This window comes from Python bivittatus, unplaced genomic scaffold (assembly GCF_059951505.1).
Source record: "Python bivittatus isolate LINGU-HERP-01145 unplaced genomic scaffold, Pbiv_v1 ctg000520_np1212, whole genome shotgun sequence".
In the NCBI taxonomy this organism is placed as follows: Eukaryota; Metazoa; Chordata; class Lepidosauria; order Squamata; family Pythonidae; genus Python; species Python bivittatus.
Window position 1 is genome coordinate 3,842,900 of NW_028277080.1, and position 24,995 is coordinate 3,867,894.

Here is a 24,995-nt window from a genome sequence, read left to right on the forward strand (position 1 = left end):
AATGTTCTTAGCCCATTTTATCATACACTCTTTCATTTGTCTTCCATTTCAAATTTCAACAAAAGTTTATATATTTTAGCTTCAACAAAAGTTTATATATGTTCATAGTTCAATTACGTAGTTCAATTTCAAATTCTGTCTTGTGCCCTTCAGTTCCAAATGTCCTGTTATCTACCTCAAATCTTTCTCTTAACTGTGCATAGAAAAACCATTGAAAACTAAATCCCTCTGCAGTCAATTGATATCTTGATTTCATTTTATATTCTCCATGATTTTGTTGTAACAACTCTCGATAGGTTAACCATCTCTCTTTGCCTGCTGTTTCTTTTCTATAAAATGATAGCTAGGTCTTTCTATAGACTTGTTGCTACTTCTAGGCATAGAAAAAGCAAAAGCTGAGATTTGCCGAAGAGACTTTGATATTGCATGTCAGACAGAATTGAGTGCTACAGGCAGTCTACAAGGGTGGTTTCCTTCCTAGAAACCTTTTAGTCCTGCAAACTATCTGTTCAACCTGGTTTGCTCTTTTTGGCCTCTTTAATGTTCTACCCTCAGCAGTATTGGATGGGAGGTTTCATAAAATCCCATGAAATAAGAGAAATTGTCCCTGTGGCTGGAATGAACCCCAGATCTTAGCACATATATTTCACTGGTCACTGACCATAAATAAATACAATTACAATTTATTAAATATAAGCAAACATCCAAAATAGGTAATTGACAAAAACAGGACAAGGCAGGCAAAGCAAGGGGAGAAAGAGACATGAACGCTGGCAACAATTTGCATGATCAATATATCTATATCAAGGCACAGAACTTTCTAGAGCCACTGAAAATACTGTATTGATATCACACATAGTTAAACAACACAGTGGGGACTTGGCTGGGGACTTGGTTGCTAACAACTTGGCTCGTGATAAACTCACCCAACATGCAAGAATATTCACCACATTATCCTTTGGAGTATTTCTGAGCATTCATTTGAATTAGTTTACGAGAAGTATTGATATAAAGTAACTACAAGCAGCAAATGGGCTAGAATACCCTCTAATTCCAGGATATGCTGATGTAGTTTTGGGTAAGACCTTCTGTATATATTTGTGAAACTGTTTTGCCTTTGGAACTGTGATATTCTCTAATGTTAGAAAGTTACTATGCACTCTAATAGTTTCTATGTTACTCTTTATCATCAGAGGTGAAAGAATACAATGGATATTCTTTTTTCACTAGCAAAGACAAGGTTGAAACTCATGATAATTTTTTAAAATCATAATATCACCTAAATTTATCCCTGAGCTGTCTTTTTTTAAATGCCTGGAGTGCACTTTTTTACCATTTTTTCAGTTACCTGGGATAGGTTATTTGGGCTACTTGGAGATGAAAGTGAAACCCTTCCATGTCAGGTTAATGGAAAAACAAAAAAGAAAACCTTGACTTTTTCTTAAAATAAATATATAAATAACCAAGGAGGAAAAAATGACTTAAGGAAAGAAAAAATGTAATTAAAAAAAAAAGACTGCCAGATTTCAAACTTTGCTATGCTAAGTGAAAAAAAAAATCCACTGTACTATTTCAACTCTACCCTCTATGCTGTTCTATGATCATAATAAATATTTGATTCGATTTGGTTGTTGTTGTTGTTCAGTCGTTAAGTCGTGTCCGACTCTTCGTGACCCCATGAACCATATTGCGCCAGGCCTTCCTGTCCTTCACTGCCTCCCTGAGTTTGCTCAGTTTCATGCTCATTGCTTCAGTGATGCTATCTAACCATCTCATCCTCTGCCGTCCTCTTCTCCTTTTGCCTTCAATCTTTCCCAGCATCAGGTTCTTTTCCAAAGACTCCTCTCTTCGCATTAGGTGACCAAAGTATCTGAGCTTGAGCTTCATTATCAGTCCTTCCAATGAGCAATCAGGGTTGATTTCCTTTAAGATTGACTGGTTTGACCTCCTAGCAGTCCAGGGGACTCTTAAGACTCTTCTCCAGCACCACAGCTCAAAGGCATCAATTCTTCGGTGCTCAGCCTTCTTTATGGTCCAGCTCTCACAGCCATACATTACTACTGGAAAAACCATAGCTTTGACTATGCGGATCTTTGTCAGCAAGGTGACGTCTCTGCTTTTTAATATGCTATCTAGGTTTGCCATAGCTTTCCTCCCAAGGAGCAAGCGTCTTTTAATTTCATGGCTGCAGTCTCCGTCTGCGGTGATCTTGGAGCCCAAATAAATGAAGTCTGTTACTGCTTCCATTTCTACCCCTTCTATTTTCCAGGAATTAATGGGTCCAGATGCCATGATCTTAGTTTTTTTAATGTTGAGTTTCAAGCCAGCTTTTGCACTCTCCTCCTTCACCCTCATCAAGAGGCCCTTTAGTTCTTCTTCACTTTCTGCCATTAGGGTGGTATCGTCTGTATATCCAAGGTTATTGATGTTTCTCCCTGCAATCTTAATTCCGGCTTGTGATTCTTCCAGCCTGGCATTTCTCATGATGTACTCTGCATATAGGTTAAATAAGCAGGGTGACAGTATACAGCCTTGTCGTACTCCTTTCCCTATTTTGAACCAATCGGTTGTTCCGTGACTGGTTCTAACTGTTGCTTCTTGGCCCGCATACAGATTTCTCAGGAGACAGGTAAGATGGTCTGGTACCCCCATCTCTTTAAGAATTTGCCACAGTTTGTTATGATCCACACAATCAAAGGCTTTTGCATAGTCAATGAAGCAGAAGTAGATGTTTTTCTGGAACTCTCGTGCTTTCTCCATGATCCAGTGAATGTTGGCAATTTGATCTCTAGTTCCTCTGCCTCTTCGAAACCCAGCTTGTACATCCGGTAGTTCTCGGTTCACGTACTGCTGAAGCCTAGCTTGTAGGATTTTGAGCATAACCTTGCTAGCATGTGAAATGAGTGCAATTGTGCGATAGTTTGAGCATTCTTTGGCATTGCCCTTCTTTGGAATTGGAACGTAAACTGACCTTTTCCAATCCCGTGGCCACTGTTGCGTTTTCCAAACTTGCTGGCATATTGAATGCAGCACTTTAACAGCATCATCTTTTAGTATTTTAAATAACTCAGCTGGAATACTGTCATCTCCACTAGCTTTGTTGTTAGCAATGCTTCCTAAGGCCCACTTGACTTCACTCTCTAGGATGTCCGGCCCAAGGTCAGTGATCACGCCAGCATGGACATCAGGGACATTAAGATCTTTCTTGTATAGTTCTTCTGTGTATTCTTGCCACCTCTACTTAATCTCTTCTGCTTCTGTTAGGTCCCTGCCTTTTTTGTCCTTTATCATGCCCATCTTTGCACTAAACGTTCCTTTGATATCTCCAATTTTCTTGAAGAGATCTCTAGTCTTCCCCATTCTATTGTTTTCCTCAATTTCTTTGCACTGTTCATTTAAGAAGCCCTTCTTATCTCTCCTTGCTATTCGATTTGGTAAAGGGAATTAAAGAATCTGAGTGCTTTGTGGAAAGAAGGGATCTTTTAAAAGCTGTTTGTTATGCCTGCCTGTACCTACATTTTGATGTTTTAACATTTGTATATGCAAATTTAATTTAACATTGTGTGTGTACAGACAGGAAAGCAGAGCAGCAAAGGAACTGTCCAAGGGAGAATGTGATAGCCAACAGTCTGGATTGAATACCTTGCAAGCTGTTGCCAAAGTATCTTGGTCTAGAAAGGATTTTCTTAAGCCAGTTTACTGTCAAGCCAGCATGATCACAGGACAGGAGCACCTTACGCAGTAACTGCAGATATGCCCAAATATAGCATACTTCAGGCAATTTGATGGTTAAGCTGTTTAATGGAGATCCTTTGTGAGCACATACTCATTAGTTACATTTGTACTTGGTGTTTCAGGTTGATGAGGCCCATACCTTAACCTAAAGGCTAGCTTACATGAGAAATTGCTACCTTCCATTAAGTTCTTATTGTACTACAGTGCATGGATCTGCATGTAAGCAATTCTTTACACGAAACACATTTTCTTGGGATTGTGCTGCAGCTGTAGAAGGCAGCCATGCAATTCTGCAAAAAACAAAACAAAAAAGCAGCTGTGCTAAGGAGTCACCAGCAAGTGCACCATAGCATCTTTTTTCCTATGATCCTAATTGCTGCATAGGCACAGCCCTGAAGTACAGCAGGTTTCCTGTTACTAAGAGTTGCCAAAATCAAAGTTAAAAAAGAAGAATGCTCTTAAACAAGTTTCAGCTTTACATACAAACAATGCATGTTTTAATGTATATACATAGACATATGCACATGCCAGTAAACAAATCAGGGTATTAGCTTTGTTTTTTGAAGAGGCAGTGAAAATTGATTCTAATGTAATCAATGTGATTTGTGTCCCTTCAAACCCCTTGTAGCCGGAGAGTCCATATTTATCATTTTTTCCTTCAAGCTCTATTTGTAACAGCTGGATTATGTTATCAAAGAGCTAAAACATCTGCAGAAATAACCCCTTCAGTTACTTGTCTGAGGATCATGCAGTCAGTCACAGGCAGTCTGTCAGGAGTCCTGCTGTGCAGCAGAACTGGGCCAGGCTAAGAAAAAGGGGTGGGTTGGACATCAATGCATTTTTTCTCTCTAGAAAGAAAGTGAGATTTTCTCCAGTGTTCAAGCATGATTAATTCCTCTGTTGATTTGCAATTTAATTATAATGCAATAAATATCCACTTGTTGAGTGACAGCAGTGAATGTTATAAAGGCTTGTACTTTGGAGTCAGTTATATTCCATTATATGGCATCACTGTTGTAGAAACCTGTTGCTTTTGTTTGTTCTAACACTAAAAATAGGGTTAACAGATGTAATGTACCAGAGCCCTGTAAAGGTTGCCCTACATAGTTTCCTCCCATCAACTTAAGCCAGAGACAATAGAAGAATAGAGAGAGTTGCATTTGTGGCAAGATTTGTCACCATAGGCACCAGCAGGAGGCAAATACAGCCTTGGCCCACTGATGTGCATCTATTTCAGTGGCCCTCTGGCACAGTAAGTATGTCATCAGAATACAGTACAAGAAACAGACTTAAACATTGGACAACATTTCATAGAACTAAAAATACGAAGTCCCTAAAGTTAATTCCATCACAAACAGTTCCGAAAACTGAACTTAGACCCTTGTTATACAGCACATGAAACCAAAATATTGAACATATAAAAATATAGAATATTTCCCTTAAAGGAGATTTCCAAAACTGGGGTTTTCAAAGTTGGCCACAAGTCTCATGTGATATAAGCCTTAATCTTTGGCAAATACATACAAAACAATAATGAACAAAATGCATCTGTTGCTTTCCCTTTTCAGAATGTTTAGTGCTTGAGTGACATATTATGTAAGTTTAGGGGAAAAAATCCAAAAGCACAGTCAGATTACATTGGGAAGAGGCTGGTGAATCAGAACAGTAAACACCACGGCAGGGTCATGGTGCTACTATACGTTACTTTTTGGGGAGGGGGCAAGGGAGGCAGTTGTGCCTTGATCCCCCCCTTATAATTACATAATTGATTTCCTGATTTGTATTTATTTGAAGAACTTGAAGCATTAAAACTTGTACAACTAATAGCATACTATTGTAGAGTACCTGGAACATGTAAAAACAACCATTTTAAGTACAGACTTCCAGCCACTAGGCTTTTCTTTCCCCTTCCCAGTGTCTATCTGCTCATATAATTCTCTGACAGTTTAAGACAATTATATGTGTTTGACCTGTGGTGAATTAATACCTTTTCTGCCTTGCATATTTTATATATAAAACGCAGCCACACATTGCTTACTAGCTGGGCCTGAGGATAACGGGGTGGGGTGGGGGCTGTCGTGCTTGATTTTAATGGTTGGTTTTAGTCTGGGTTGTGTTGTTTAATTTTGTTTATGTTTTAATTACAGTGGAACCTCGGTTTACGAACTTAATTCGTTCCGTGACTCTGGCTGCAACCCGAATTGGTCGCAACCCGAAGCAAATTTCCCCATAAGGTTCAATGTAATTACCGTTAATCCGTTCTGGCGTGGAGGACAGGGAGGCGGCTATTGCTTGGAGGGAGAGTCCCCCTCCCTACGACCACGTGTCAGGGGCGGAAAATGGCCACAGGCCACGTGTCAGGGGCGGAAAAATGGCCACGGACCACGTGTCAGGGGCGGAAAAATGGCCGCGGACCACGTGTCAGGGGCGGAAAATGGCCGCGGACCACGTGTCAGGGGCGGAAAATGGCCGCGGACCACGTGTCAGGGGCGGAAAAATGGCCACGGACCACGTGTCAGGAGCGGAAAAATGGCCGTGGACCGTGTCACGGGAGGGAAAATGGCCGCGTATTCTGCTTGTACCCCGAGGGGGAGTTCACAAACCAAGATAAATTTTTGCGGCCGGGGCTGGTCGTAACCCGAAAAGTTCGTTAACAGAGGCGTTCGTAACCCGAGGTACCACTGTATTAATCATATTTTGTACACCGTCCAAAGTCCACAGGAATGGGCAGCTATATTAAATCTAAATAATAATAATAATAATAATAATAATATCATCATCTAAATAATAATACCTATTCCTATACCTATTACCTGTATCTTAGGATTATGTGGGTCATGCCTAAAGTTAATGAATAAGAATGGTGACAGTTACTGCCCTAATCCTGTTGTTTTGGACATTGGTAACAATCTGTATTTGGATTAAACTAATCATAACATTTCTGCTTGTTGAAAACCTCTCATTCTTCAGACAGAAATATGTTATGTACTGTATATAGATGTAAATGCCTAAAAGATTTCTTCTGGAAAGATCTGACCTGAAAACTAAAGCATAACACAGACATTTTCCATTAGCACAGGGCAATCAGTAATTGTTTTCTACATACTTTAGTAAAACAACAGCAGTCCAAGCAAGTTTACTCTTGAGGCAAGTTAGCTTCTGTAAAATAGTCTTGTGTATAAAACAGAAGCCATAAACACTTAGCTGGCTACTGCATGAGAAAGAATGTAATTTACATTTGCCTCTGGCCTGCAGCCTAGAGGTGGATCTAACTCTAGCAACATTTTTGCTTTTTTGAGTTGTCATGTGTATGTACTTGCTCCCTATTATTTTTTTAGAATTCTAAGTTTATTTATTTATTTATTATTAAACTTGTATGCCGCCCATCTCCCCCAACGGGTGACTCTGGGCGGCTCACAATAACAAAAAAGAAAAAACACACCAATCCCTCCAACAGTGGCTAAAATCCATAAATAATTAAAATACAAACATACATTAAAAATGTCCTAAAACCCCCCTGTAAATTTTAGCGCTAACACCTTCAAGATGCTGGGGGGGGGGGAGCTAGAATCCATCACCCCACCAGCCATCTCCACAGATGCAAGCCCCCATCCGGCCCCCAGGCCTTCTGACAAACCTAGGATTTAACCCCTTTTCTGAAGGCCATGAGGGAGGGGGCACACCAGACCTCGATAGGCAAGATGTTTCATAGGGCGGGAGCCACAGCAGAAAAGGCCCTCTGCCTAGACCCCACCAATTGAAATTCCTTGACCGGTGGGGTCTGCAACCTGCCCCTTCTGCTGGACCAAGTGGGGCGGGCTGAAATAACCGGGGTGAGATGGTTCCTCAGATAACCTGGTCCTGTGCCATGAAGGGCTTTAAAGGTGATGACCAACACCTTGAATTGGACCTGGAAACAAACTGGCAACGAATGCAGCTCACGCAACAGCGGTGTTATATGTGCCCTCCTAGGGGCATTGAGAACTGTCCGCGCCACCGCATTCTGCACCAGCTGTAGCTTCTGGATATTCTTCAAGGACAGCCCCATGTAGAGCAGGTTACAGTAGTCCAACCCGGAGGTGACCAGGGCATGGGTGACCGTTTGGAGGGCCTCCTGATCCAGGAAGGGGCATAACTGCCGCACCACACGAAGTTGTGCAAAGGCCCTCCTAGCCACGACTGCCACCTGCTCTTCGAGCAGGAGTCGTGAGTCCAGGAAGACCCCCAGATTACGCACCGGGTCTGTCTGGGGTAGTGCAACCCCGTCAAGAACCAAAGATGACAAACTCCTAGATCTTGAGGCTCCCCGTACCCACAGCCACTCCGTCTTACCAGGGTTCAGTCGAAGCCTGTTGTCCCCCATCCAGGCCCCCACAGCCTCCAGGCACTGCGAGAGGGCAGTCACAGCGTCACTTAAGACACCTGGGACGGAGATGTATAATTGGGTATCATCAGCATACTGATGTTATCTCATCCCATGGTGCCGGATGATCTCACCCAATGGTTTCATGTAGATGTTAAATACGAGCGGTGAAAGCACCGAACCCTGAGGCACCCCACAGAGTAGGGGCCGGGGGCTGGACCTCTTGCTCCCTATCAACACCAGTTGGGTTCGGCCTTGGAGAAAGGAGTTGAACCAGCACAACACTGTGCCACCCAGTCCCAACTCCTGCAGCCGACCCAAAAGGATACCATGGTTGATGGTATCGAAAGCCGCCAAGAGGTCAAGAAGAGCAAGGATGGATGCATTATCCCATCCCGCTCAAGTTTTCATTTTGTCCCTAGTTATTAGTCTTAGATAAATGTGCTTCTTTTTCCATTAATTGCTTTCTTTCTTTTCACCATAGCATGGAATGAAAACTGTCTAAATCAGATGCCCAAGGTATGGTTATCTCTCAGGGGCAGTTCCTTTTACCAGGAGTTCAACAAGTCAGTATGTTAGCCTATACACTTTTTGATCTTTTTTAAAAAGAATATTGTCATGCAGCTAACTCCCTCAAAATTCTTTGACTCCTAAAACTTGTCCATTGTGTGCTGTTTTATGCTGATGATGCAATACTTCTGTCTTAAATTCCCTGGAGTTTAAAAGATCATTACAAACTGTTCCAACCAACTAGTTCATTCATCAGTTAATGAATACTAAAGTGTTTTTCCCCCCCATGGCATAGCACAAAATGCACATGGCAAATGTTTACTTGTAAGCTGGAGTTAGTAGATGATTAAATATCTAGGGATAGTATTTAAAGCCAATGTAATTAGAAAACTCAGTATTAATACGTCCCTGTTTGAACTATACAAGTTGCAGTGGCAGTGAAGCAGTCTGCAATATTTCAACTGCAGACACATTTTTAAAGCAATCCAACTCAAGGACAGGCAACCTTTTGGTGGCCAAAGGTTACTTTTAATATTTTTGGGGAGCTGACAGCCGCAAAGTGGCTGGGAACACATGGCACATATGGAAGAACAAAGTTTGAGAGGAATTTTAGAAGTTTTCTTTTGTTAATAGTGCTAGGCCTGTGACGGGTATATACATAGTTGAAACTCAGGCAGTTTTATTTTGAATGTTTCTCCTATTATCAATTTAATGTATTATCAATTTAATGTAATATCTTATCTTTTTATCAACCATCAGCAGGAGATATTTTTAAATAATTTTTTTTCTTAACATTGGCATAGATAAAGCTAAAGATTAATTATATTAATTAATTAATTAATTAATGATAAAACTATCATTTTTGGATAATGATAAATAAAACAATCTGGCTTTGGTCAATCATTTGGCCAAGTATTTATTCCTTTGTTCTCTAATGAAATTTATATGTCATTTAAATTTATAAATTTAAGTTTTACAAATATATTAGAATTTTCTGGTGCCTTGCCTAAGGGTTGCCTAAAATAGATTCTGAAAGCAAAATAAATCTGGCCTTGTTTAGACATACAGAATCAATGAAGCATACATATATACCCACCAGGCCATTCTTTTGCAGGATAAGTTATGTTGTGCAAATCATGGGAAGAGTGAAAAATAGTGGTCAAAATAAATTAAAGACAGGAGATAAGAGATACCTAACACAGGTGTGTACCAATATCATTTCTTATCCTTCTCCATACCTTTCTATAGCTCTTAATTTAATGATCTGAGATAATACTTTCTCCATCCCTTGGTCAAAGAATTACTGGAGAAGCCATCTGGGTTTTATGTAATATTTTAATTGCAAAGGTCTAATACATTTGTTCCTCAATATGTATCTTGCAGGATCTGTGAATTTTAGACTACAGATTTAGATCTGATCTTATTCTAATTATCTAAAAGAAACATGAGCTTGAATTTTAAGACATTTCTCCAGTACTAGGAAGATTAGAAAAAAAAAAATAATTACATGCATATTCACACAAATCCTGCGCACTGCCTAGCTTCTCTAACTTATCAGTTATTGTTGCTAACTCTTGTTGAAAGCCCTGGAGATATTTTCTCTTAGTAACAGTGTATGTTTGGGACATACTTGTATATATTTAAGTATACATCTAGGTGTGTATACATACTGGGCAACTGCAAAAGCAGGGCCAAGCCAAAAAATTAATATTGATTGTTATAATTACTGATTAAAATTATGGTGATTCAAGCCTTAATGTTGTTATAGTTAAGTTATTGATTTTCTATGTTTTAATTTTATGTTGCTAACTGTAAGCCACTTGGAGTTTTCAAAAATCAGCATATAAATTAAAATAATAAACAAATAAATATCTTACAGAGGAATGTAATTTGTTATTCCATAACCGGCCCTCAAAAGCTTAAGCCAGTCATGTCCAAAGTCCGTCCCGTGGGCCAATTGCGGCCCGTGTTCTGGTTTAATACGGTCCCACAGGTAATTTGGCAAAATTCATCTGTTGTGGCCCCCAGTGAATCCCCGAGCGCCACTCAGGACCCCTGGGATCTCTGGATCTTTCAACACCGTGGAACTGCACGTCCTCAGTCGGCGTTCTCGCAATCTCTCGGACGTTGCGGGATTTGGTGCGTTCCTTCTCCCTGCGCTGTGACTTCACCACACACAGCCACAAGGGCAGGCAATTAATCTTTGCTGCAACTGAAGAGAACCTGCACTTGCCATCTTTATTCAGGACAGGGGACAATAGACAATAGTCCAGAAGGGCGCAAAGGGCTAAAAGTAAAAAAAAATCAAAGTTTATTACATGAGGCTACAAGACACCGCCTCCAGACACTACCCCTCACTTGTGGCCCGCCAGCATTGAGCACTGTACACTACAGCGTAACTTCGTTTGGAAGAGATCTCTGGCGAATTCTTGTTGGACAGTGTATTAGTGCTCAGGCGAACACACTTAGTATAATTAGGGCTTGGGCGCTTAGACCAAAACCTCTGGCACTGCGCTCACATGATCCCTTCCCCTTCTGGCCAATTTCTAAAATGGTGACTGTAAATAAGAGAAGGAAAGTTGACAGTGAGGGCCACCGCTTCCAGGACAGGTGGAAAGTGGAATATTTCTTCACTGAAATATGGAATCACTGTGTTTGTCTGATATGCCAAGAGACTGTGGCTGTTTATAAGGAACTTAATGTCAAGAGACACTACCAGTCGAGACATAGCACATACGACAAGCTAACAGGGCACGACCGCAATGAAAAATTGAAGCAACTTGAAGCTGTTTTAATGTTACAACAGCAATTTTTCACAAGAGCTCGTGAGTCAAATGAAAATGCCACAAGGGCGAGCTATGAGGTGGCAACGTTAATTGCTAAAAATTGCAAATCTTTTGCTGAGGGTGAATTTATCAAAGAATGCATTATGAAAATGGTTGAGAATATCTGTCCCGAGAAGAAACAAGAGTTTGCCAACATTTGCCTGGCTCGTAACACTGTAGCACAGAGAATTGAAGATATTTCATCAGATATTAAGAGACAGTTGACGTCCAAAGGAGTGGATTTTGACTTCTTTTCAATAGCCTGTGATGAAAGCACAGACCTATTTGACACAGCTCAGTTGCTGATTTTTATGAGAGGTGTGGACGATGAAATGAATGTGATTGAAGAGCTACTTGACCTCCAGAGCCTTACGGACCAAACAAGAGGAAAAGATTTATTTGTTTCTGTTAGTTCCGCCATCGATGACATGAAACTGCCCTGGAACAAAGTTACTGGGATTATTACTGATGAGGCACCTGCCATGGCTGGTGAATGAAGTGGATTATCAACCCTAATCTGTAACAAGGTGATCGAAGAAGGAGGCAAAGCTATTAAACTCCATTGTATCATTCATCAACAAGTTCTCTGTGCTAAACATCTCAAATATGATCATGTTATGAAACCAGTGCTAAAGACTATTAATTTTATTCGCTCTAAAGCCATATGCCACCGCCAGTTTAAACAGTTTCTACTGGACATCCAGGCTGAATACGAAGATGTTTTATATCACAACGATGTAAGATGGCTCAGTCGGGGGTCTGCACTGCAGCGTTTCTACTCTCTCAGAAAGGAAATTGGAGAATTCTTGGAAACAAAGGGACAACCGATGCGAGAACTATCTGATCCCATTTGGCTGGCTGATTTGGGGTTTCTAGCTGATATAACAAAGCATCTGAATGTACTGAACACGAGTCTTCAGGGAAAAGATACAGCAGTGAACCGGCTTTATTCACACCTCAAAGCTTTTGGAACAAAGCTGCAACTTTTCCTAAGGCAGTTGTCACAAACACAGCCCAATACCATACATTTTTCAGCATTGCAGGAAATAATGAACAGTTTTCCACAGGACAATATCAGTGCGCAAATGAGCAGGTATGCAGCAGACATCACATCTCTGGCTGGGGAGTTTAAACGGCACTTTCAGGATTTTGCAGCTATTGAAAAGGAGATCAGCCTTTTCTCCTCTCCATTCTCTGTTGACCCAGATGATGCTCCAGATCAGCTGCAGCTCGAGCTCATTGAGCTGCATTGTGACAGCGAGTTACGCAGTTGTCACCAACAGCTCTCTTTTGTGAACTTTTAGCACCAACTGGATAAGGGCCGGTTTCAAGAGATTCGGACATTGGCTAAGAAAATGCTGAGCTTGTTTGGCTCAACATATTTGTGTGAGAAGACATTCTCTGCTATGAACTTTAACAAGAACTGCGTGAGGACAAGACTAAGTGACTGTCTCCTGCATGACATTTTGCGCATTAAAACCACTGCCTTTGAACCAGACCTAGCCTATGTGCTGTAGTCCAGATCTCAGTTTCACCCTTCACATTAGTGCAGGCAAGTTTTTTTTTCAATTGAGATGAATACATTGTAAAATCTCAGTTAATGTCAGTTGGTCTAAATCAGTTATAAATACATTTGGACACAACATGTATACTTGGTGTTATGTTCCTGTTCATATTTTTTTAACTTAAAAGTTGATAGACAACCTTTATTACCAATAATATGTAATGTACTTTACAATGTTCCTGACATATATTTCAGCTTCCTGGATTTTTTTTTCATCTGGCCTTCAGATACGAAAGGCAGAGTGATTTAACACCTGTTTGGATTTGTCATCCATGTGACGAAATGAAAAGTATGCCGTTTGCAATAAACTTTGCATAAAATAGTTAATTTGCATTTAATTTTAATGGTTCAAAGAATGTCAGGCAAAATGGTCGGCCCTCATGCATGTTTACTTCATCAAATCTGGCTCTCTTTGAAAAAGGTTTGGACACCCCTGGCTTAAGCAATGATAAATTTACTAACCTTTAAGATGTCACAGGCTTCTTTATTGATGTAATTTCTCCTGGCTTTCAAATGTCTGATGGCACTTCATTTTTTTGCTCTTCCACAATGTTCTTGTTTAATTCTAGTTATAGGATTTTGCTTATTCTCCTGATGTTTGTAGACTTTCCTGGAAGTCTTTTATAATTCCATATTGTGTTTTTGAAAAACTGTTCTAAAATACATAAAATCACAGGGAAAAAAACAGAGAAAGACCCATTTTTTGATGAGTGAAAAGCAGCTTTCAGTGCTGCTGCTCAGGTGACTTGAGAGGAAGAGCAGGAGGAGATAGCAGCAGCAGCAGCAGCAGCAGCAGGACGTAGTAATGGCTGCTGTGAGGAGCATGGAATAGAAAAGTACTGTGCCTATGATTCTTGCTGGAGAGCAAGGATTAACTCCTTGCCTAGCTTTAACCTGTAGTTAACCTTTCCCAATTAACCTATTAATGTGACCCTTCTCAGGGCAAGGATGTATTCACCCATAGCTGACCCTTCTCAGTTAGCCTATATCTAACTTTAGCAACCTATTAAGTGTATTCACCTGTAGTTGAGATCTCCTGAGAAAACAAAAGATATGGGGATGGGCCCACAGCACAGAAGAGATCAAAGGGGAATCCCAGTTAAGGTGATGAAGAACTTCTTGAACAATCAATCTCTAAATGTTATATCTCCTTGAAGCAAAATGTATAAAAACCCTGATTTCTTTGTGTTCAAGGAGCCTCTTTTCATAGAGGTATCTCCTTTATTGCTGTGCATCAATAAAGGAATTTTGCTCTAAAGGGTTTCTCGTGTCCAGCAAAGTTATTGGCAGTCATCTCCGGGCAAGAACCCCGTTTTGAGTCTAACAGCTGCCTCCTCCCTACTTCCTTCAGTACCCCTTTTCTCTGTGGCTTCTCACAATATTATTCCACTGCTTCTCATTTTATTTGTACCATGGTGTCTTTCATCAAACACCTTTGACATGATTTGGAAGCATTAAAAAAACTTTACAAAACTAATATATTGCAGTTTATATCCACAAGTGTGCCCACCATGTGCATCCATTTCCAGTTCCTTCAGGCATTTGGACTGGAAGATTAGGTGAGCTCTGCTGATGAGGTGGCTTCTTGTTTTGGGGGTTGTTGTTTTAACCAGGGCCTCATGGGTTATATGCTATTATGGCAGTTTTATTTTGTAGGCTGCCCAGAGTCACTCGTGTGAGATGGGCAGCTCTATAAATCTTTTAAGTAAAATAAAATAAATAAATAAAGTGGAAATTCAGTACTAAAAAATGAATTTTAAAAATTGAATTAAAAAAATTACTACAAGGAATATAGTAATATATGCTTGGGCCAATTAAAAATGCCCAAGCACTTTGTGCTGGGGACAGTCTATCCTTAGAGCCTTTCCCCAATATCTAAGTATAGTGCTATAGACCCCTCCTTGAGTCAGTAGAAAGCTATACCATCCTGAAATTTCCCCATTGCCATGCCCTATTCTGCCTCTGTTCCATGTCACTAGTGGGTGTTGTTGTCCAGGTGATCTGCATGCAACACGTGATAAAAGAAGTGATTGGTTTAACCCTTCAGCTTTGCTGCCTCACCTCTTCAGCATGTCATCAGCCGGTGGAGAAAATATTCGTCCACTGCAGGATTGCAGCAGGAATGGAGAAGGCCTGACACCTGGACTCTCTAGGCTGCTTTGTGTGCCTCTGGTCCGACACTTCATTCTTTCTCTCACAGCACAAAATAGGAATCATGAAGGAAGCTGTTAGGAGCAGTTCTTGGGAGAATACTTTTATTTAGGACTTTTCCCCACCTTCTTTTCCTTTTCTGCCAGCTTCCAGTTTCCTCCATGTTGTGCTCAAGAGACAAGTAAGGGAGGGTTCATTTTATACCATTTCATTATTATACAGTCATACCATTTAAGCCTTTGACAAATCAGATGGAACCATCTACTCTTCTTGTGCAAATGTGATGCACCACTGGCACAATGATAGCCCAGGTTGGCACAGCTGGCAAGAGACTTTGGAGGCCAGAATGCTGTGTAAGTAGATGGTTGGGAGAAACAGAGCAAAGGTAGATTTCCTCTGTCCTCTAAAAAAAAAAAAAAAAATTCAAGGGACATTTACAAATCTAGGATGTTTGCCTCTGCCCACAGCTCTATAATTTCCCACTCCACTGAGAAAACAACCATTCTGAGAATGGTAAGAATCCCAAGGTACTATAATAAATATTTTTTTTTTTTTAATCTGCGCTCAGTCGTTACCGACTCTGCAATGACTGCTTGGACGAGTCCTTGCAGTTTTCAAGGCAAGGTGTTTTGGAAGTGGTTTGCCAGAGCCTCCTTCCTAGAGCAGAGCCCAGCTGGCGAGCGCAGGAGGCGGAGTTTCCGTTGCTTTGCGCCCTTTTCGGGCGAGCGCGGTTTCGCACTTACCGGCAACTGCTCCTGACTCCTTTTGCAAGGCGCCGCCAGCATTTTTCCTCCCACCGGAGTGAGAGTCCCCATTTATCTACTCACGTGAGTTTTCGAACTGTTGGGTTGACAGGAACTGGGGAGGAAACAGGAGCTCACCCTGTTAACGCGAAGGCTGGACTCGAACCGCTGAAGCGTCAACCATTTCTGGCCGGCAACTTTCAGTGTCATTAAGCCGCTGCGCCACCGCGTCCCCTTATAATAAATAATAGATATATAGTAATATATTAGGGGAGTGGGAGAAAGTGCAGAAAATATCTGAAGTTGTCCTGATTCAAGGATTTTTTTTTTTTTAAGGCAGGGAGAGAGTTACAGTCAGCCCTAGCAATTCAAACATTCTTAACAGTTCCCAAAGCCTATAAGAAAGGAGCTCTGAGGAAGGTTGACAAAACTTATCCAAGCTGCACTATGTGAAATCGGGAAGCTGAAGGAAACAGAGAGACTGGAGAGAGGAGAATTTCTCTAGAAAGAATCTTTGGCCAGAGACAGGAGTAACTGAAACCATCATTGCCCCTTCCACCCCCTCTGCCCTTGGGAGTGAGGAATGAATTTGTAAGGGTGCAGAGTGAGAAGCCAGGCTTGTCTTTAAAAAAGAAATGATTGTTCTGACCAAACGCTTTTTCATGAAGTTTCTACTGGCCAGAGTAAATATAAGCTGTTCAAAAGTCCACAGAGATCCCAACATGCTGAGTTTTGAAATTTCCTTCCAATAAAATGCTGACAACTAAAAAGGCAGAAGAATGTTCTATACTAGGCATATTTACTTTCTTTCTTTTGGGACAGAAGGTAGGAGGTGAATTTTTTCTCAGAGGTAAAAAAAAGAAGAAAAACCTTATCACTTCAATTCTAAAAATTAATCAGCTTGCAGGAGCTTGAGTTCTGGTGATCAGAAGGAACATCTAGGCAGTATTCTTAGAAAATTAATTATACTGTACTTTAAAAAATGGACAGTAATCCACAAATAATTATATGAAAATAAATTTGTTGATCTCTAAATTCTACAACACGGTTATGCTTATATCTCAAAGTAAAATTTCATGTTTCCGATGAAGGAGCTGTCATCCACAGAAACTTATTATAAATGTGGTTTTGTTAGATACCACAAGTGTACAGTATTGTTTTTGTAGTTAATGGATCTGCAGAGGATCCATTAACTACATATAATTAATGGATATATAATATAATTACAGTTGTTCTCTGTTAATGCTGTAGTTTAGGATTGTTACTATCTTCCAAACATAACATCTGCTTATAAATTCTTAAACTCTTACATTCATATGGCATGAATTCATGCATATTGGCATGAACAGGAATTTCTGATGAAAACAGTGTTGCATATTCCCATTATTTGTCCCAAACTTATTAAATAATGTTTTATAACATTCCAAAGCCTTCAGAATATTTTTCATTCTTCACAGTACTTTAATGTTGAAGGCTCCAGCAACAGTGGGACTAAAGTACTAGAATGGCTTTATTTATTAGGTATATAAAACAAATTCTTATGGATTAGGATGCATGCAGACCTGTGGAGTTTGTTCCATAAATCCACTGTGTCTATGATATGATAAGTACAAGATGTTAAAATTCTCACGTTGATGCTTGTATCTTGGTACATGGAAGATATCATAGAATCATAAAGTTTGAAGGAGTGATGAAAGTCATTGAGTTTAATCTCCTACTTAGCACAAGAATCCAAATTAAACCATCCCCCACAAATCTAGTGCTCCCTTGAATACATCCAGGAAGGGGGAATCCATACCTCTCTGGCAAAGTAATTCCACTGTCAAACTGCTCTTACTGCTTGGAAATTTCTAACTTTTAGTTGGAATCAGCCTTTCTGCAATCTGAATACAAAGCACAGCAATAAAGGAATATTTTATTGGAAGAAGTAATGGATAGATCCATAATTCTGGGCTCTTCACTGTTACACATATTCAATCATAAAACCATTTTGTTCCATTTTCTTTCATATTCTGTCTTGGTCTTATGCAGCCAGAATTAGCTCTTTCTTCAACTTTCTTAGTCTTAGCCATTGCCAGGTCTTGTTGTTATCTGCTTTGCCTGCTAGTTTTTTGTGTACTGGCCATGTAATACTTTGCCTTGCCATGCCTCTTTCCTGTTCTTCATTTGGTCTTTCTTGTATGCCAGTTTGGTCTCTTCAGTATTCAGTAAGCCTTCGGTGTAGTAGCTTCAGTGCATCTTCTTCACTGTCCTTCAGATATTCTTCTAATGCTCTTTTTTTTCTTCTTCAACTCTCTGGTGTACTTGCAATATTCCATGCCCACCTATGCTCCTTGGTAAGTAGAATCTGTCAACATTGCTGCATGGATGAAAAGCATAATTTATTGTCATTATTTTTCTGGTCTTCCTATTCAGGGCTTCTAGTTATGCTTGGGTCCAATCCACTATTCCAGCTGGGTAACTAATGACTGGAATTGCCCAGGTGTTAAAGGTATTTCTTTCACTGAATTTGGACTTTAAGAACTTCTTCACTCCTTCTTAGTATTCACTCCTAACCTGCCCAGGTATTTGTAGTGATCTTCTTCATCCAGACTCTTGGTATTATTTCCATAGGGCATCTTGATTACTTCAGCTTTCACTATTTTCCCTTGTTGGTGGTAAGGGTGGCACATTTGTCCAGTCCAAACTCCATGGCAATATCTTGGCTGTATATTTGGACAGTGTTGAGCAGTGATTCCATTTCATATGGTGTTTTTCCATACAGCTTCAGACTGTCCATGTAAAGGAGGTGGGATAACCTGGCAGATGTTTTTGATGTTTGATAGCCGTGGCCTGATTTGTTCAGTATTGTTGACAGAGGAATCAATGCAATGACAAACAGTAGTGGTGACAGTGAGCCTCCTTGAAAGATTCCTCTCTTGATATTAACTTCTCCCAGTCTATCACCATTGACAGCAACTGTGTCTTCCGTTTTGCCATTGATCTTTGCACAAAGCTTCTGATGTTTCTACTGATCCCTGTTATTTCTAGGGACTTGATTGTCCAAGCATGTGTCAGGGAGTCAAATGCTTTCTTGTAATCAATCCAAGCTACATTCAGGTTGGTCTTCCTTCTCTTGCAGTTTTCCAAAATCATCTTGTCAATTAGGAGCTGATCTTCTGTTCCTCTGCTGTTTGGGTGGTTTCCTTTCTGCTGAGATGGAAAGAGCTTGTTTTCAGCTAGGTGCTGTTGGGCTGCATCAGCTACCATACCAGTTAGCAATCTGAGAGTTGTTGGCAAGCAGGAAATTGGCCTGTAGTTGCCTGGTGCTGCCCCTTTTGCTGGATCTTTCATTATCAGGTAGGTTTTGCCAGATGTTAACCAATCTTCAATTTCATCTCTTTGCAGTATGTTAAACTGCTTAGCAATGAGTGGGTGTAGAGCAGGCAGACATTTCAACCAAAAACCATGCAGTTCATCTTCACTTGGTGTTGACCAATTCTTGATCTTCCTTGCCCTTTTCTCCACCATTTCTGCTGTTATTACAAGTTCTTTCATTTCAGCTTCTTTTTTATTCTTATCTATCTCCTTTATCCAAGCTGCATTCTTGTTGTATATCTTTGAGTTGTCCCATAGCTGCACCCAGAACTGCACTGTCAAAGAAGACAGGTGTTGACTTTGTCAGGTGTTGAGTGGTTCATTGCAGTCTCTCCATTGATGGACTGGTAGAAACATTTCTGATTTGACTGGAAATTGGAGATTCTGTCTGTAGTGTGCAACTCGAACTTCATATCTGCTTATCTTTTTGGCTATGGTTGTTATTTGCTGCTTCGTTATTTCCAGTGCTTCCTTGATCTTCCTTGTTTCTAGGTGATATTTCTTGATCAGGTATTCTTTGGTCTTCTTTTTCTTCAGCTTCTTTTCTTTCATCTCTTCTAGCTTGTTTGCATCTGATCTTAGCATGCTGATCTTATTTTCCAACCTGATTTTCCATTTTGGTGGTGCAGCGTTTGGCTTTTTTTTCTTGTTTGTTGATTTTGCATCCAAAGTATTCAGTTATACTGTACATCAGTTGGTTTGTTTCTTTCAGTGAGCTGGTGCTTATATTTGATATTATAGTGTTGGTATCGATTAATACTTGTGCTAGCTTTTTCTTTGTAACAAGCTTCAGTGCAAGCAACCTTATTATGTTGTTTTTGTGCTGTTCTAGATCCTTAGTTATTCTTTGTTTCAATTCCTCTTGTTTTTTAATTAGAGGACTTTGTTTTTTCTGAGGAGAAGGCTCTACTATCTGAGCTACTTCTAGCAAGGCTTTGACTTCTTTGCCCTGGATAGACCTTTGCAGTTCTTCCAATTCTGCTTCTGTGATTACTTTATTTTGTGTTATAAATCAACATTGATCTGCTAGCCTCTGTTCTGTTATTTCTGATTCTGGATGTTGTTCTTTCCAGAACTGGTGCATTCTTTTCAGATATCCTTTTCTTGTTGGACTTGATTTGTAATAGCAAATCATTATTTCTTTGTTTTCAGTTGTTGTTATTATTATTATTGATTGATTTGTGCATTTTGTACCCTATTGTATGTGCAAGATACACACATTGTGTAATAACCCTCCAAAATAAGTTTAGAATTATGAACTACATCACAGCATGCTCTACCCCACCCCATTTGTATCTTTGCTAGGCCTGGTTGAAGCCTGGAGAAAGCTTAAGCAGAGAATTTTTTGCCTTGATGCACCAAGAGACAGAATTAGTTTCCCCTTCTCTGTTACAATGAACTCTCACATCCGCCCTACGTATTTTTTATCATCTACTTGTTCCATCAGATAGGAAGGCTTTTGCACTGGCATATTTGGATGCTTTTCTGTCAGGAAGATGTAATGGTATCCTCTGCCAAGACTGTCCATCTGACTGTTGCAGATTCCGAAGTCAAGACAGAGCACAGGTGTGTCTGAAGTGCCCCGTTTGCCATCTTTGCAGAGCAGAGCTAGTTTCCCCTCTTATCAGATATGAGTTAGATCAATCTCACGTGGCAGTTGTGCTCTATTTATTAAATGATCAGAACTGAAAAATTTCTAGAAAGGTAGCCAAATTTTGTGCCATTCCAATGAAAGTCAGAATTTACTGGACCTGTTTTAATCTCAGGCTTGAACAGTATTTTAATTGGACATTTGTAATTTGTATTATCTTCTAATTTCTTTGGTCTACCCCAGTATATTTTAATAAATTAAAAAATGAACTACATCTCAAAATTTAGAGACATGCACAAGATGAAGAATAACTGTGTTTAATCCATACAGTATTGTAACATAGTGAGTACAAATTAGGTCAATGCATATAGAAATACAGATCAAATTAAATTCTTTAATACTGTATTCAAATTTTGTGTGATTATCCAATTCACATGACCTTTGCCATTCTTTAGCCTCCAAAATGTTGTCCATCCAGACATAGCTAGAAGTACTGACATACTATACTAGATTGCTATGATTATTTGTATTCCTAATGTAGTTTTTTCTCCATTCCCCAAAGTGCTTATGTCAATCCAGTCTTGATTTCTAATTACAGTATTAAAACTGAGAGAACTGCTGCTGTTGGGGTTGCATCTGGCAAGAGACACTGCTGATGATAATGACCTTTGTTTTATGTGCAAACACAGATATACAAATAAAGTTGGCTGCATGGTAGTTGATGGGAAGAGGAAATGAGAGGCTTGGGGCTTCACTGAACTGCACTTTCCATTCTATATTTTCTTGTGTCTTGTTCAGAACTGGGAGATCATTTTTTTAGTTCAGATGACACTTCACACAACTGACATAGAAGTCAGTTTTTTCTTTAAATCATGACATGTGCAAACCAGATGGATTTATATTACTGTACTTTTAAGTCTACTTAATGAAAATAATGGATATTCAGGATGTTCCAGCTAGGCAAGAATATAGCCTCTAAGAAAAGGATAACTGTCCCCTAGTTGGTTGGCAAGCTATGAAGCGCTGAAGAAAATGAATTAGAAATGTCTTCAGAGAACTAGGGAAAGCAGAAAAGAAAGCCCACATTTAGGCCTACAGAAATGTTTATTTTTTTTTTTAATCAGAAAGAATAAAAATGAAGAAGAAGTTTTTGGCTTTGAAAATATACACAATGAATAGAATATAAACAGATAAAATACAAAATACAAATACATGCAATTCAAATTAAAGCTTCAGTCATATATTAAATGCCACCAAGATAATTAAATAATTTTTACTGAAGCTTGTTGTATTAAATTCTAAGAACTTATAAGAGAAAAGTAAATATCTTTATAGAAATCTCTATATAAAATTTATATAAATATTTCAGTAAAGGATTACCATATTTCACTGAAATCATCTATATATAATCTACATGTGTAAGCATTAGTTGTAAGTATTATCAGGTCTTCCATCCACTGAGTAATATGGCCATAAATTCATCTTTCCGATGTTGAAGAACCAAATCTCCTAGCAATACGGACACAGAGAATCCATTTCAATTGTATAGCCTTCAGTTTCCATGTAACGGTTTAAAAGAATATAAACATTCAAAAACATTAAAACTCAATGTTTAACTGAGTTTTGAACAAAGTTCAAATTAATATATGTAATTACTTCTTCCCAGAAGATGATAACATTAGGACATTGTAAAAAGATATTCTTTAATGAAGCACTATTCTCATTGCATCTGCAACACCACAATTATTTTCTCACTTGTGTTTTATAGAAATGCAGTGGAGTCCAATAAGTCTGAATATTTTTTCTTTTTTGGCTGAACAAGCTGTACTCTAAAATCTGTTGAAATTTTTGATATTGACATTTAGTCAGTTTCCCATTGTTTAAACAAAATGAGGATTATTCCACTTAGTCTTTAAAATGTATATATCAAATTCATTTACAGTATTGATAAAATATATTTGCAAAGACTTAGCATTTTTTTTTAATCTTGTAGGATTTGGTGGTCACTTCTAATAATTTAGATGTCTCTGAAACTGAAAATGCTGCTGTTCCAAATCAAGATGTCAGTAAATGTTGTAGTTGTAAATATTGCCAGAGTGGCAATAGACAAATAATATTTATCTTTAATACAGAAAAAGATAAAAACTCATTCTTATCATCCTGTTTGCTGCAAAGCGTGGAACCCCTTACCCCCGGGTTCTTCCCAATGAGACCCCGAAGACGAGAATTGGCTGTTCCTCTTTTTTTGAAGCACTTCAAGAAAAAGGACTCCGTCTTGCTAAAGGGAGAGGAGCCCCAACCAAACTTTTATATCTATTTTTATACTTGTTGGAAAAAAAGGGAATAAACATATTTGGTTACATTGAGATAAGAAAATAGGTATGATTGGTTACAATGTTGCGCAGACGCACCTGATTCCATGTTACATATGAACATCCCATAATAAGCTTAGCATGTTCTATGTTTTCTAAAATTCCCACCTTTGGGGTGTGCATTTTGCTATGCTAATTAAGCAAAAGTTACCTCTCGGTCAAGCCTCCAATTTTCTACATCTCTAACACTCCCCTATTATCTCTAACATTCCTCTTTTATGCCAAACCACCTGCGGTTTTGTTGCTCTCAATCCAATAATTGATCTAAAATAAAATCCAAGTCTTTGTTCAACTCTTCCAATTTTTAAATCAGTTTTAAACTCGTGATTACTCCATAGTATCAATTTGATGGGGGAAAGAGATTAAATGTGATTTTCTAAGGGTACTATCCCTTATTTTTCAAATTCATATGATAGTGATGGGAGATATATTTTATCAATTACATTTTGTACCCCAAACAGTCTAATTAAAGGATATGACTATTCTAAAGGGGCCTAGGAAGGAAAATTTATACTAAGTGAAAGCATCCAAAATTTGTTGTGAGTCAAAAGGTCAGTTGGGAAACCCTCTTCCTTAACTAACAATAGCATCTTTTTCAAAGCTATCACAAGAAATGCTAATATAAGAAGTTAACCCTTCCATGGTCTCTCAGGTTGATGTGATTTTCTCCTGTTCCAAATCATCTGGCATAATCCTGCCAATGAGGGGAATTGAATCAGGCTGATTGCCAGCTGAAAATGAGATCAGACAATATGAGGCAACAAGGTCTTTTATATGCCTTGTTGCTCCAAGACTTGTAATGGATTAAAACTTGCAGAAAATGACCATTTCCACCTCTGGCTTATATTACTTTGTGATATGAGGAAGCCTGAAGGCCCTGTGTCCTGCAGCTGCAGTAGTTCTATCTTCTCAGCAGATATTATTGCAATTTAGAGTGGGGGGCATTTCTGAAGAAGTTATATTTACTATAACTCTCTTCTCCCATCAATTTCTTTAATTGGCTTGACGATAAAAATGATTAAAGAACGTTTGTGACAATTTCCATTTTGAAAGGAACTCTGTTATTTCTGCTGTTAGTTAATAATCATTGCTAGACTATTTTCAGGAATTTTCTTGGAGCGGTTGGCAATGAATTATACTCTCTGATAAATCCTTCCAGTTAAAGTTGTGGTAAGAAGACAATCCCAAGATTAGTCTCAAAACATTATTATGGATTTAGTTTTCCTTCAATGCTCACTTCTTTTAGCTGCAAAGGAAACAAAACTTCCTCCTGAACACCCAATGTCCTCATTTTAAGGTGCACATTTAAAAAATGTAACGTTTTCCTGCTCCCTTCTCAAAGTAGTGTTTTTCTGTCTCTGTCAGCTCAAGTACTGCTGTCTAGTTTGCCTGCTGTGCTTTACCCTCTTCTAAGCCTACCCCTGCAGTTTGGTGGACTGCTTTGCAGGAATGCTCCCTCACTGCATTTACTCTGCTTTTCTGGAATAACATCTGCTGCAGATTCTGTTATTGCAGGTCTTCTTAACCAGGATAGCGATTATAATACTGTACTGTACTCCCCTTACATGAAAAATCTGCCTAGTTTAAAACCCAGCAGATTTTTTTAATCAGCATTTTTCTTTTCCTGAGCTTCAAACTTTTCTGCTGAGCTGTTTGTTTTTTTAATGAACTTGAATTATTAGGTGAACTTTAAGGACATTAACAAATACACTGCAAAATAATCTGTGACATCTAACAGGAGCTGTAGCAGTTAGGAGCAAATCTCTCTTCTGCTAAAGACTAGC

General features: G+C 39.2%; 1 long non-coding RNA gene across 1 annotated transcript; it reads right to left on the minus strand.

The window, feature by feature from the left end:
* Positions 1-9,624: 9,624 nt before the first annotated feature.
* On the minus strand, positions 9,625-16,499 carry LOC148214842 (uncharacterized). The gene is made up of 3 exons (XR_015797342.1): positions 15,059-16,499; positions 13,460-13,652; positions 9,625-10,895 (listed from the first exon to the last, which is right to left on the minus strand). It is a non-coding gene; the product is annotated as an uncharacterized LOC148214842 (long non-coding RNA).
* Positions 16,500-24,995: the final 8,496 nt, after the last annotated feature.